Here is a 14745-nt window from a genome sequence, read left to right as displayed (position 1 = left end):
GTGTTACTGCATGGCATGGCTTTATTTACAATATTTTATTCAATCTTGGTTTGAACTCTTGCAGTAAAAATATAAATCTACTTCCACTTGCTTAGTTTTGCTTATTTTGTTTCGTTTCATTTGATTCCTCTTGTTAAAATAACTAAAAAATTGTGAGCAAATTAATCAGCTTCACTCATTTTGATAGCCATAAGTAAACCAACAAACAAAAAGTTTTTTTAATGTAACTCTGCATCCAATTATCAAATTTCGTTCGACGGTTAGTTTAAAAATCATTCGACTTCTGCTAACCTGCATTATAACTCTTATAGGTAGGACGATAAAGAATATCAAAAAATGGCATTTAAAACTCGATTAAATCTGTTTTTCGTACGGGATAAAACTTGCTTACTTGCCCTCATATGGTTTGTGTGGAACATGGACCATAATATTTCACAAAAAGGTCGAAAAGTTGATTCAAATTATTGAGATGTATGCAAGAGGAACATGGCGGCCTTTTACACTGTTTTCATTTAGCTTCAGGATGCAGCCATTTCTGCAATGACAAGTACTAACGTCTTAGGGTGCTTACAGAGTGGCCGCGAGAAGCTGAGCAGGGGCTGGCACTGACATAAAAATGCGAGATGCGAGAAACCGGCTTGCAGCATATCAAATGGAACCTGTCAGAGTAAAAACAGGCACTCGGCGCCGATCCGGTCAGCTTTCACTCTGACATCATCCCTTTGGTTTGCAGCGAGCAGGTTTCTCGCATCTCACATTCTAATGTCAGCATCAGCGCTCAGCTTCTCGCCGCCACTCTGTAAGCACCCTTAGACCGAACTAAACTCAGGCCTAAAATCACAGATAGTACCGTGCGGCGGTACCAACTAGATTCAAGCTTACCCCTGATAGTCGTAAACACAAAGCCGTACCAACAGTTTTTAAACCGGACTAACTTTTAAACCGGCCTAAAGTATTTGGTAAGCTTTAACAAAACGATGCTGTCATTTATATGGCTGCGTTCTGATCTGCGTTACACCTCAATGTTAAAAACAACGAATTCAAGTTAAAGAAAATGAGTAAATTAGACAACATGGAGAATTGTTTTTCATTCCGATATTTTCTTGCAGTAAAATAGCTTTTCTTCGCCAAATGTCTCGTCCCCTAGCGTTTGAGAGCAATTTTGTCAACTTGTAGCCGATATGTTTCTGAACTTAGAACTTTGACGTGTTGGATAGTTGAAAGTTGGTCGATGATGTACAGCACTTTAAAGTGACATAATATTAAATGCACAAAAGAAAATAAATTTGTATACATATGCATGTTTTTATTCAGTTTGAATAGGCGCTCTTCGAGTTAGAGGTGGCTGAACCATCGGTTTTTGAAAGGAAATTCCGGACAAACCGTTACTGGCTAAACACAGTTGTGACTGAACGTTTCAACAAGGCTCTACGGCAGAACCGACTCATTTGCTGGTATCGCAGGGTCGGCTAGCTACCGGGTAATCAAGGGCTACGCGGATCAAAAACAAAAATCTCGAACTTTCACTTTCCTTACCCTTTTTTTATTCACATGTATTTGTAGTGTGTGGGTGTGGGGTGTTATTTACAATTAGTTGTAACTGTGGCGTGTACACTACTCTATCACTCAACGTACCGTACTGTTGCTGCTTCCGTTGATGAGCGTCACGACGCTGACGAAGCCGACGGGCGAGATCCCCTCGCGGACGTCGGCGAAACTGGCCGGATGAAGGCCCCGGTACGATGGTGATCGAGATTGTAGATGGGCCGGACCAGCGGGCGTTGCTGGTTTGGATGCAGGCAGGCGTCTTCCCTCCTTGGCGAGCATCGGCATGACCGCGGCTAACCGCAATGGCCAACACCGAGAGGGGACACTCCTTTGCGATTAGGGCCTTTGCCCGAGGGTGTAAAACGATGGCGCGCAGCGCCGGATGACGAACGACGATCCTTTACGGATTAGGCGCGGAATCCTCCCGGATTCGCGAGCCGAACCGTGTGCTGAACGATTTGGTGATCCTGGTAAAGAAAATAGCAACGCGAAGTTGCTTAATGGTCTGCTGGACTCTTCCGGTCAAAATCCGAATTACCGGAACCAGCCGTAAACGTTATAACACACTTCCTACCCCAAGGGGGGGGGGGGTATACACTTTACTTCACCGGATAAAATATACTTCAGCACACGGACGCCTGATAGAAAAGAGACCAGAGTTTGAAACTGCTGGCCCTTTTATAATAATTTTGAGATGCATTTCCCTCCAATTTTTATCCCAAAAACCATTTTTAAAATTTCAGCATCGCGCGTCTCCAGGCTGGGTGGTTCAGCTACCCACCGAGATAAGCTGACAGTTTGCAGCGGTTATCGTTGTGGGGGAGAACAGTTATATTCGTTTCAAGTGAATTTTCACAAGTTTGAAATAAATATCAATTATCAATGAAGGTCTGCCAATTAGAATTGTACACGTTTTTCAGCGAGGTTTAAATAAAAAGTAAACAAAGATCAAACAGAAAATTAAACTTTGACAGAATGATCATTTTATATTCACAAGTGTTATATTTCATATTTTTGTTTGCACTGTGGCAGACAGAGAATATAGATATATTTCTGTAATGCATCAATGAAAATTGGAACGATTTCATTTGCTAACACAATAAGCCGTATGAATAAAAATGAGCAATTACTCAAGACAAGTTTGCTCTGCTCGAATCTGAGCAGAGTAAACTCTCGTAGCATTTGCTCAACTTGGTATGAATAAAACTCTACTTTACTCAGCTTAGACTGTAGCAAGTTCGAAATTCGAACATAGCTTTTGCTCTGTCCAAGTTTGTTAGATTTAGGTTAGATTTTAATGTTTTGATTTTCACTTGATTTTTTAACTTGTTAAATATATTTACTACTAGTAAATTTCAACGCTCGTTGGATTGAAATAGCGTAAATCATTATAAGATGCCAGTTTGTCGTTCGCTACATTCGGTGCAGCTCCCGAAAATGCCACGGAGTAGATACAAATGAAACGTTAGTTGCTGTCCATCCCAAGAAGAAAAATTCTTTGCTCTCGTTCTTATGCAAGCAAAATCAGGTACTTGTTGCCATTTCTTCAGATCAATTGAAAGCGTTAAAATTGTTAGCCAACATGATTATAAGAAAAAGTATGCGATGTTCCGGTATTCACGACACGAAAACGAGCATGTATGTTCGTTGTTCCTGGTCATCAACATCACAAAAAACATTCAACGATGAAGCCTCTGTTGTACATGATATTCCGTATACAACCAGTTAATAAAGATGCAGTAGCTTCAGATGTTACGTAGGGACGACTGGGGCCTTGGAGTGCCCTTGCACGAATCTACACCGTGATATTTAGTGGAATGATCATAACAAAGCACAAAAAAGTAACATATGGAACACCTTCAGAAAGCGAGATATACAGGTGTACACATTTTTTCCCATGTGTGCATCAGCTGTCACTTTTTTCGGGCAAACAAGAAGAAATGAAGAAGAAAACAGAAGCACGTGGTCCGATACTTCATTCTGATTGGTTAGTGATGTAAACATTTGCTCTTTTGCCATCCCGGACGCCATACTTATTGTTACCACGTGCTTACAAGCTTCGTTTCGATTGGTCGGTTTGTTGATTATGTGCTTCGCGGTCCTGGGCCGCCATGATTAATTTCACTAGCAATAAACCAACACACTCAAACTTGACGAATGTGAACACCTATACTATAATGCATCTCGTTCAGAAAGTATATGCTATTAGCGAAGACTCCATATCAAGAAGACTGGCAACTCTGTCCAGAATCCGGAGACAGTAACAGCAACGCAACTTGCGGGTAAAGGTGGTACTTTCCATAGTGATGCACACACACATATACATTTTTACATAAAGCTTCCTCCCTTCTTCCAATAGAGGCGCTGTAACCTCTGTCGCTTCTCGTTTGTATGGGGGAAGGAAAGAGATATCAGTCTCCTTGATATGGAGTCTTCGCTATTAGGCAATCCCTGGGACGGAACCTGCGGATTCGTGTTTTCTTATTCTTTCTTTTTGTTTGTTATATCTTACTTCTTCGATTCACACACACAAATACTTGGTGTAGTTCAAGAAATGACATGACTTTTTTAAAGAACAAACAAGAATTGAACTTTCAATTTTTTTCGTGAATCCATTATCATGAAGTGCAAGGTAGAAAATTGCGGTCGTAGTAAAGCGAAAAATCCGGAGATAACTTTTCACCATTTTCCGGTGAATCCCGATTTTAGAGAACAGTGGGAGAAGTTCACAAGAATTAACGATCTCGAAATTAATGAAAGCACTATCATCTCCACTATCATTATTGATCGAATGATTATTTTATATATAATTGAAAAAAAAGTTAGCATTTTCTCAATTTCAAATAGAATACTCCCCATATTAATCACTCTGAGGACAGCCGGTTCAATCTGACATTTGCGTGCTGGATCAATTTGACACGCCTTTTTTTCAGGTTCCGTCCCAGGGCAATCCATTAGACGTTTGTTTGACAATTCAGCGGTGGGTTCTGTCAACAGGTCTACTCCTGCGAACAGAAAAACTCGTCCGACAAACATCTTTCGTTAGTCCGATTCGTTTGATGTTGGATCGAATCAACGATATTGTTGGACGTCGCACCCCTCGTCAGAATAAGTAAACAAGAAATAATCTGAGAGAAGAGACGACAACAGGGGTGACATTGCGCATCTCGAAACGAAAGGGTTATTGTATGCAAGCTTGTATGAAAAAGTCGATTCGAAATGGTTCCATAATGTCGCCCCAGGCTTCTTGCTCTTCTTAATTTTCTCGATTTGGCCCTGCCGTAAATCTAAAGACAACAAGCGTTAATCGTTGCCAGATTCTCTTTGAATGCTTCTTACAACTGCCGAAAATAATTGTACCTAAAAGATCGTACCTCTACCAAGAATATACAATCCTAGCTGCATTTAAAAATTAAATTAAATATTTATTCATGTCTCTCTTAACAATACACGTAACTATATCTTCATTCAGGTCTTTTATTCAATTTGCACGAAATGTTGATGTGTATGAAAAATAGCCAGAATAGATTCAGCAGCACTGTTTTCCATCCCGATTGTAAATATAATAAACGCTCATGACTGGCAAAATGACCAATCAGAAGCTGGTTCAATATTGAGGTTAGGACTGGATCAAATTGCCTACGCGATTGTCTTCTCTTCTCTTAGGAAATAATCAGCTGATCAGAAACGTCTCATGGATTGCCTAATTGCATAGCAAACAGAAAATTGGGAATGCGATGGGCCTCTTCGTGGCCAAATGGGAGCGTGCACGGTTAAATAAAACAACCTGCAGAATAAGTTCTTTTAACTTACTTTTGAGTTGTGCGCCGCGTTCGCACTTATTAGTGTTGTCAAAAACAAAACGATAGATTCGACTCAGTCGAGGTCTTCCGTGGAGGAAGGTACTTTTGAGTTGTTTGGGGTATACTCAAAATTAGGTAAATTCAACTTAAATTTGAGTATAAAAAAGATGGGTGGGTAATGTCGGAGACATAACCGGAGTGAAGTAGAATACACTTTAGGATCTTAATGCGAATGCTACAATTTTGACTATATTCTGATAGGTTATATTAAAACTAGCCATTTCGTTATTTCTAATGGAAATACCGAAATATCGGTACACGTACATCGAAACCACAGATAACAGACGTTTAGGCTCGATTTGAATAGTGTGTAAATACCCGCTACTGAAATTTCGAATAAATCAGACGTCTGAAACACGTTTGGCAAACGTTTGCAGATGGCGCAGTGATCGATACAATGCAGTTAGAGTGCAGCTGTCAAACATGTGAAGCAAACAGTTGCGCAGATGGCAATAGTGAAACACGGATTTCCAACCTTTATCAATTTGAAAGATTACACAGGTTTTTGAAGAAATTTTGTTCTAGCCTAAACGTCTGTTATCTGTGTCGAAACCTAAAATATTCTAACATATATATCCTCATATGGTAACCCTGCAAAGATCATTAAATGAGAGTGAATCAATTAATTTGGCAACAGTAGAGAATCGTATATACCTGTACTTTTATTTCACTATTTCCATTAGAAATACCGAAATAACTTATTTTATTAAAACCTTTCAGAAATTAGTAAAAATTGCAGCATTCGTATTAACAACTTAAAATGTATGCTACTTCATTTCACTAATGTCGTTGACATTACCTACCCATCTTTCAAATCTAAAAAAGAACAATTGTTTTGAAAACCTAATCATTGCATAACCTAAGACGATTTAAAGCTACACTTTTGTGAAATCTCAATAGAAAACAAAATTACGTGTTAGTCCAACGAGCTTTCTGTTCCGTTGTTGTTGTGAATCATTAAAATTTTGAACATTTTTCAAAGCGTTATGATTGCGATTACAGGGGGAAATGCTGGTTGAATTATATTTATGTTCTATAGCTAAACTTTGATCATATTTCCCTAGGAGCGTTTACCCCATGTTTTCATAAATAATAATATGCTCAAACCTTAACCAAGCAGGTATCTTAGAGTGAAGTTTTCACAATAATGGAGCTTTTCATTTATGTAGCCGCGATATTCGCAAACAAAATATGTAAAAAGCACATTGCATCATTTAGCCGCACCCAAAATAAGCCGGGCTTAATGTGGATACAATTAATCTGTTTTCCGGACCGTTATTTAACTGAGTTTATAACATGATGATACGTAAAACTTTTTCTCAGTTTGCTCCGAGGACCAAGTGTTTTAAATTTCCCCTGGTAGTGCAAAAATGCTCTATAAACTTGTAAATAAACTTTCCGAAGTAACTCGTATCAAATCATGAACAGAAAATCATATTATCAGTATCCAAAAAGCCAACACCATCTCCTTTACACAACGAAACAACCAGTACGCATTACGGCTTGCCGGAGGAAACAAACACAGATAAATTCACCACGGTGCACACTGGAACGCGCGTCGAGGTGAATTTATCTGTACAAGCACCTGACACCACATATAATTTAAAGAACAAGAGAGCGCATTTCTCGCACCAAACCACCCCATCGCCAATCCATTTATTCAGCTCTGAAAAAATAAGTGTTGTGTGCAAGACACGACCACGATGACATTAAGAATGAAGCCAGTTTTATGAGCAAGTAATATTATCCGTGGCCAAATTAAAACCCGTTAATTCCATCGACTGTTTCAGAACTACACACAGGCATGCTATTCTTCACTAGAAATAATTGTTGAATTTTTAAATTAAAATCGATAACCTATAGTGTGATAAATTCAAGTTTTAAAAAATTCACAAACAAAACCTTACATCTATCTTTAAATACCTGCTATCAAATCAAATGTTTGCAAGCACGATAGAAAAATAACTGGTCATAAATCAAATTATTCGTAAACGAAGAAAGTATAACATATGTATCTTTATATATTCGGTGGTTTAATTAACATTAACTCTGAAATGTTTTATATTTGGGGTCCTAAAAAGAACGATTTTAAGGGAATCATCAAATTAACTGTTTTGTATGTGGGGTCCTGAAAAGGACTATTTGTGGGATACACAAACACACGTGCTATGGAATGAAAAACACTAAACTAGCTAAAGGCTTTTGGTTTAACAAAAATAACATGCAGAATGGAACAATTAGTCAGCTGCAAAAAAGGTTTTCCATCTCTTCCAGCCGCACGTTACTTCCATAAGATAAATATTTCGAAATGAAAAGAAACAATCTTTCTCTTCAGCATCTAATATGAAATACTGATAACTTGAAACGTGACATCGGCTTTTATCTAAGAGAAGAGAAGACAATCGCGTAGCCAATTTGATCCAGTCCTAACCTCAATATTGAACCAGCTTCTGATTGGTCGTTTTGTCAGTGAAGAGCGTTCATAATATTTTCAAACGGGATGAAAAACAGTGCTGCTGAGTTTATTTTGGCTACATTTCATATACATGAACATTTCATACAAATTGAATAAATACCCTGAATGACGATATAGCTACGTGTATTGTTAAGAGAGACACAAATAAACTTAAAATTCAATTTTTAAATGCAGCTAGTATTGTGAATTCTTGACTGAGGGTCGATATTTGAGGTACAGCAATTGTGAAAATCATGCAAATGGAATCTGGCAACGATGGATGCTTGTTGTCTTTGGAATTACGACAGGGCTTGGTAGATAAAATTAAGAAGAGCAAGAAGCCTGTTGTCGTCTCTTCTCTTAGGCTTTTATCACTTTCGCACTGATGATGGAAGGACTGCCTTCATGCAGAATAACGAAAAAATATTTGCGGATTCTTTTTGGTACGGCTTTCGCTAGCTGGCAGTGTTGCCACATCCTCCAATTTTCTGAAACATTGCAGAATTTTGGATTATGTTTCCGAAAGACAATTTTTAAGAAATCACAGGTTTTCGATAATTTTAACCTGGAAATGTACTTTAAGTAGCTGCACATTTTTGTATTGTGTCGGAAGGATAAATTTAAATTTATTATAAAATAAATTTTTTATAAATTTATTTTATAATTTTATAAATTTATTGTTGAAAATTTCAGATTGTCAATATACGCGCAAGCAACAAATAACGAATATAAACTGCGCAATTGGATTATCGCAATCAATGATTGGAAATATTCCAATTTGTTCATTATTGTTTGTTATTGTTGTAGCCCTTAAAAGGGCTTTTAATTTAACAATAATAACATGCAGAATGGAACAATTAGTCAGCTTCAACTGAGGTTTGACAACTCTTCCAGCCGCGCGCTATTTACATCGGATCACCCCCAGCGGTAGTAGTGATCAAATGCAGCACTCATTGCAGCGCATTGCCAACATGCATGATTGCTACTGCTGTTCTTTACGGCCCGACGTTTGACAGGAGAATGAAGTCGCTCGAGGAATGATATTCTTTAAATAATCGATGATGACGTCATTCATAGAAGCGTAGTGTGCTGGGTGCTCAAATCTGTCGTACGAGACGCTATAGACACGATGTTACTTGTCTGGCAAAAGAGCAACAACTGATTCAAACAGGCACGCGGCACATTTATTTATAACTTTTCTTGTTCGTTTGAATTACTAACCTGTATTGAGGGGATAGATCGACTGATGTATGGGAGTTTTCACGTTTTTCAGATCTGTTCATTTTTGCTTGTTTTTCAATAGTGTGATATTGAAATACAAAAATTGTCACGTCATTTCATGATTAGAATCATCAGCACCTGGCGGCAATCATGGTATCTATTACCTACCATCGAAGAATGTGCTAACATGAAACACAGCAACAGCTACGCTTACAACGTTAGAACACAAACTAACGAATTTTTCTTGTGTTCTCTTTTTATACCCGTCACAGTTCTTTCGATGAAAAAGAGGCAGTCCCAGCAACGCTTACCTTTTGAGCGAATTGTACCAACCAATCATGGATCAGATAATTACTACTTTCATAAAATCCATTATTTTCGCTATTTTTAGTTATTGTACATACTACCGAATTGTACACAAAATTGTTGTACATATTTCCAATCAGATAGCGTAATAATCTTCATACTATGTTGCGTTTCGGCTTCGCCTCATCAGAAACCGACACTAACGTATTGTCGGAATAGATTAGCGCCGGCTTGACGCAAATCCCTTAAAACTAAAACACACTATGTGTTTCAATCAAACGACTGATCAAACGTGATGTCCCGTTCGAGCAGAAGTTCTGTTTATGCCGATGAGACACAAGTGAAGCCGAAACTTGTCTTGGCTTAGCAGGCCTATGCGAAAGCACTATGCTATATTTCACCCTAAGGAGGAAAATTTGGTAAAAACCAAAATTTCTCACTAGGGTGAAAATTTGTTGGTAAAACCCAGTCTTTGTACAGGAGGGCACAAATCCTTATTTCATTCTATGTTGCATACACATTTCATACACGTTTGATCAGTCGTTTGATTGAAACACATAGTGTGTTTTAGTTTTAAGGGATTTGCGTCAAGCCGGCGCTAATCTATTCCGACAATACGTTAGTGTCGGTTTCTGATGAGGCGAAGCCGAAACGCAACATAGTATGAAATAAGGATTTGTGCCCTCCTGTACAAAGACTGGGTTTTACCAACAAATTTTCACCCTAGTGAGAAATGTTGGTTTTTACCAAATTTTCCTCCTTAGGGTGAAATATAGCATAGTAATAATCTTATTTTTTCATTCAGTACAAAGGCAGATATTCACGTTTAAAAAATCGGGTAAAATTCTGGCGGAAAATTTTGAAACGGGCCCCCATATTGAAACGTTAGAAGTATTCTACTTCAAAATCTATCAATGAGTTGTAATTTTTGCCGTGGTTAAATGGAAACTACCTTCAACACGGTTTACCTAATTTTAACTTCTCCCACGATACCACGAGATTGAGTCAAAGGAACTCAATTTTAGGTAGTTTTTCGTTTCCGTCTATGTAGGTCATGGCAACGAAAACTATAGAGTTCTATGCAAATCATTTCACGCACACTAATTAGGGATTTGTTTCCTCCAGCTGTCATATATAAAACTGTCAGCCAATGTAAACATTTGAAATATCTCGCGTATAGTATTTATAATGTTGTTGAAATGCTCTATGTCGCTCTAAAACTTATTGCGGAGACGTACAATAGCGGTTGGTCAGTTTCCATCATGAAAACAATACGACCGAAAAGCTATTTTCGATTTTTCTCCACCTATGGCAGGTGGAGGAAAACAAATCGTTGAATACACTAACACAGTTACAGATTGTCAAGTGCTCTGTAGAGTCGGTGGTCTAGTGTCAAATGCATATACCACCCAGTTAAGCTCAGCCGGAAATGAACCGGAATTCCGGCTGATTCCAGTTCGTATTCCGGCTCCAGTGACACAACCGAGTCTAACTAGAATCGGTTGTGTCACTGGAGCCGGAATGCGAACTGGAATCAGCCAGAATTCCCGTTCATTTCCGGCTAAACTTTACTGGGCAATGCCGTACACTGAAAATCAAAGTTACCTATTTTGTGGGTTAAATTTGCTCACTGCGAAGTTTATACATGGGCAACCCAGAATTAGGTAGAAATTTTAACATAGCGATTACCCATAATTTGAGTTGGTCGCTGTGAACTTCGTGTTGGGTAGGAATTGAATAATGACGTCTACTCAAATTCAAGCTCATCGCTTCGTACTTATATTTTGGGTAGCCCATTTCAAACAAAGTAGTAGGTAATGTTTTTGACAGCCATTGTTATTGTTGTGAATAAAATTGCATGAAGTGGCTCTGTAAACCCAGTCAAAAAGGGCAAGTTGGTGGCCAACGGGAGGCTATTTGCCAACTGGGATGCGCTGATTGCCCTTCAATTTTCCAGCAAATTGCTGGCAATTAGGGGTCTTTTTTCCCTTCCAAACCGCCCTTAAATCGCCCCCGAATCGCCCACGGAACGCGCCATTTAATCGCCCTTAATTGCCTAATATGAAAATTAAAAATGATGCTTATTTTCGGATTCATTATCTACTCACATATTCCTACCAGTATACTAGGTAATCACCACCAAATTATACGAAGAATCAATGGTGAAATTGGTATTGCACTTCAAAACTTATCACAATCTGACGTTCATTAAGACTTTAGGTCAGAGATCTTGTTCTACTATACATGCACACGATTCCACAATTTCCCACATTCGTTGGCTAAATCAAGTGCACTAGACAAACAAAGTACAAGTGAAAACACACCAATTGCTCAAAAAACAATTTTAAGCTTAAACCAAACATGAACCGCCATGTTTGAAAAACGCGAAAAACAACCAAGTCCATTTCAGCCGCCAGAAAATTTGTCTAAGTATTGAAATTGCCTTTAAATCGCAAATTGCATTTGTTCCGAGGTGTAATTAGCACAGGCGAGTTGAGTCAAACGTCAAACTTTTTAAATCGCCTGACCATGTTCGTCCGCATTTTTTTGACAGGGAAAGAATGGTAATTATAATGCATAATGCAATAATTTCAATTAAAATTAATGATTAATTTATTTCAGCCTAGAAACTTAGGATAAAGCAATTAGCGCTGGATCTAAAACATGAGTCGGTGAGTACTGAAACGTTGTTTATTTTTTGATTGTGGGTTCATGTTGAATTGCTCATATCATTTAAATAGCGGAAATGTCTGAAATGCACATCGCTAGAGTTAAAATAGAATATACCTACTAGATGGCAATTGCAGCGGCTAGCGGTGATTAAATATTTTCTCGCTCTTACATATGATGGGCCCATTAGATTGAGATTTGTTGCCCCTGACACACGCAGGTTAGAGTAATGAGTAACAATAGCTGCTACAAAGTGATACAGTTTGGCAATTATATACCAAATGTTCCAGGCTGCAGCAATTTTACCCTATTGTTTCGAGTCTATTGATCAAAAGCAGGCAAAAACCCCAAGCGGTGTGAATTTAGTAAACGGGGTAATTCTAAAAGATGCGACGAAATGTTGAATGATAAAAGGTCGAACATAGCAAATGATTGAAAATAACAAAGGTTCCAATGTTACTAAAGGTTTATTGAAACAAAAGTTTAAAATTTAAAAAAAGAATAATGTATTCTCACCGTTATGACGCGTCACCTCACCTAGTTTGGTGAGGTGAGAGCGAAAAAGCGATCACCGCAGTCACTTAGGCGACTATAGTCACCCAAGGTGACAGAAGTCACCTGGCAGAGCGATTCTAATAATCATTTTGAGTGACGACGGTCACCGTAAGATGGAAAAAAGTGACTAAATTCTCACCTAAAAAATGTACCTGATTAGAACCAAAAAGTTTTGCGTTTACTTTCAGATTTTTTTTAAATTTCTTTTTGGATAATGGCAATTGGGAAGTTTCTGAATGACGTAAATTGATGATAGGCGTTTTTTGTCGTGACTAACGACTTACCTTTCAATATAGGGGCCCCTTTTCAAAATTTCGGAAGAAAAATGATGTAAGATTTTGAACGCTTATATCTTTTGTTGTACTGAATGAATTTAATCAATTTCTTCGGCATTTTGTCGAAAAGATTTGTACCAACGTTGTATTAAATTTTGGAATATGTAGGACATTCATTATCAACGGAAAATAGTGTTTTGAAAAATCATTCGAAAACGTGGGGAAAGTGAAAATTTTCAGCCCATCCCGCACAGAGCCGTCAATATGGTGCAGCAACCGAACAATAAAATAATGAAAAGTTTATATATAGGTCCACTGCATGTTTGTTCCTATGATTATTCGTATTGGGTTGATTGACGAGAGCAGCTGGTGGGGGAAAGCCGGCATATTAGTTTTGGTTATGCCATTAGAAGCCGGACGGAAAGGAAAGGCTCATGTACGCCACGAGAACGAGCGAGAAAGCGATAGTAGCGCATATTAGCGAAAGCGTTACGTACATTTTGAACCTTAATAACTTTTCTTCTACTAAACGGCTTGCCGATCTTGTTTCATAAATCGGAAGGAAAACGTTCAACGCTTGCTACCGATACGTTGTTTGCTATATAAAATTTGTTTAAATAGTTCAAAAACTACTTTAAATTAGAATCAACATTAATGATAAAACCTATAGAGGTGTCGCAGCTTTTCTCAAAGCCAGACGTGTGTAAGACGCAGTGCATAACTGACGTGCGTGGTCGTGAGAAGCTGCATCGGACGACCAATCAAATCGGCTACCACCGGAGAGAAGAAAAACGTTGGTGGAGGTGGTGGCGGTGAGAAGGCCAAAAGGCCAAAGGCTAAGAAACGCAGTCACCGAAAAGGCGGTAGTATCTGCCACTAAAAATGCCACAAAAACAACGAAGGTTGCAGCGAACAAGCCAAAGAAGGCCGCCAATAGGATAGGAAATAGGAACGCCTTGATGCAAAGCGTGCTCATTCGGTATGAGCTGCGAAAGGGGAAAGATCATATGTATGTAAGCAGTAAAAACAATCGTCGGCATGGTTTGAATTGTTTCAAAAGATTCTCGTCTTGTATCAACATAGTTATCTACAAACCGTTCTTATTAGGATGAATGCAAAATGGAAAAAGAATTTAATTAGAAAGTTTCTTTTATTAACTACTATTAAGTTTGCGCTGTACTTTTACCAGTGAATCATAAGAAAATGTTTTTCTAATCTACAAACCCGAAGGTTTTTGCAAATCCTTCCAAGAAAATCAGAGAATGTGGCAACTCTGCCACTAAGCGAAAGCTACACCAAAACGAACGATGAAACTATTTTCATTTATCGCACAAAAGGATGGCCTTCCATCTGCATTGAAAAGTCAATAGATAGGAAGGCCTTGATGCAAAGCGTGCTCATTCGGTGTGAGCTGCGAAAGGGGAATGATCATATGTGTGTACGCAGTAAAAATAATCGTCGGCAAGGTTTGAATTGTTTCAAAAGATTCTCGTCTTGTATCAACATGGTTATTTACAAACCGTCCTTATTAGGACGAGTGAAAAATGGAAAAAGATGGGTTGGTAATGTATATGACATAACAGGGGTGTCGTTACCACACTTCGAAGTTATTTCAAATTTTGCAAAGCATAAATTGGTTTAGTTTCAATTATTGTTCCTATATGAATGAAATGACAAATTTTCAGGTCAACGCGGCAATAACTTTGTAATTTATAGAACAATTTTATATTTTTAGTTATCATATATAAACTGTCATCTCTTCCAAACAACTTAACCCTCTGCTGCCAACCTCGTGGTTTTGCAGGGTTAAGGAGAATCATTGTAAAATGTCCAATACACGATTTTATGTTGT

At 38.3% G+C, this 14745-nt stretch overlaps 1 pseudogene; it reads left to right on the top strand.

The window, feature by feature from the left end:
- The first annotated feature begins 1930 nt into the window (after positions 1–1930).
- LOC131687771 (protein CLEC16A homolog) overlaps positions 1931–14745 on the top strand; it is a 29479-nt pseudogene continuing 16664 nt past the window's right edge.

This window comes from Topomyia yanbarensis, chromosome 3 (assembly GCF_030247195.1).
Source record: "Topomyia yanbarensis strain Yona2022 chromosome 3, ASM3024719v1, whole genome shotgun sequence".
Lineage (NCBI taxonomy): Eukaryota > Metazoa > Arthropoda > Insecta > Diptera > Culicidae > Topomyia > Topomyia yanbarensis.
Note: the sequence above shows the minus strand (reverse complement) of the source record. Positions and strands in the feature narration are given on the sequence as shown.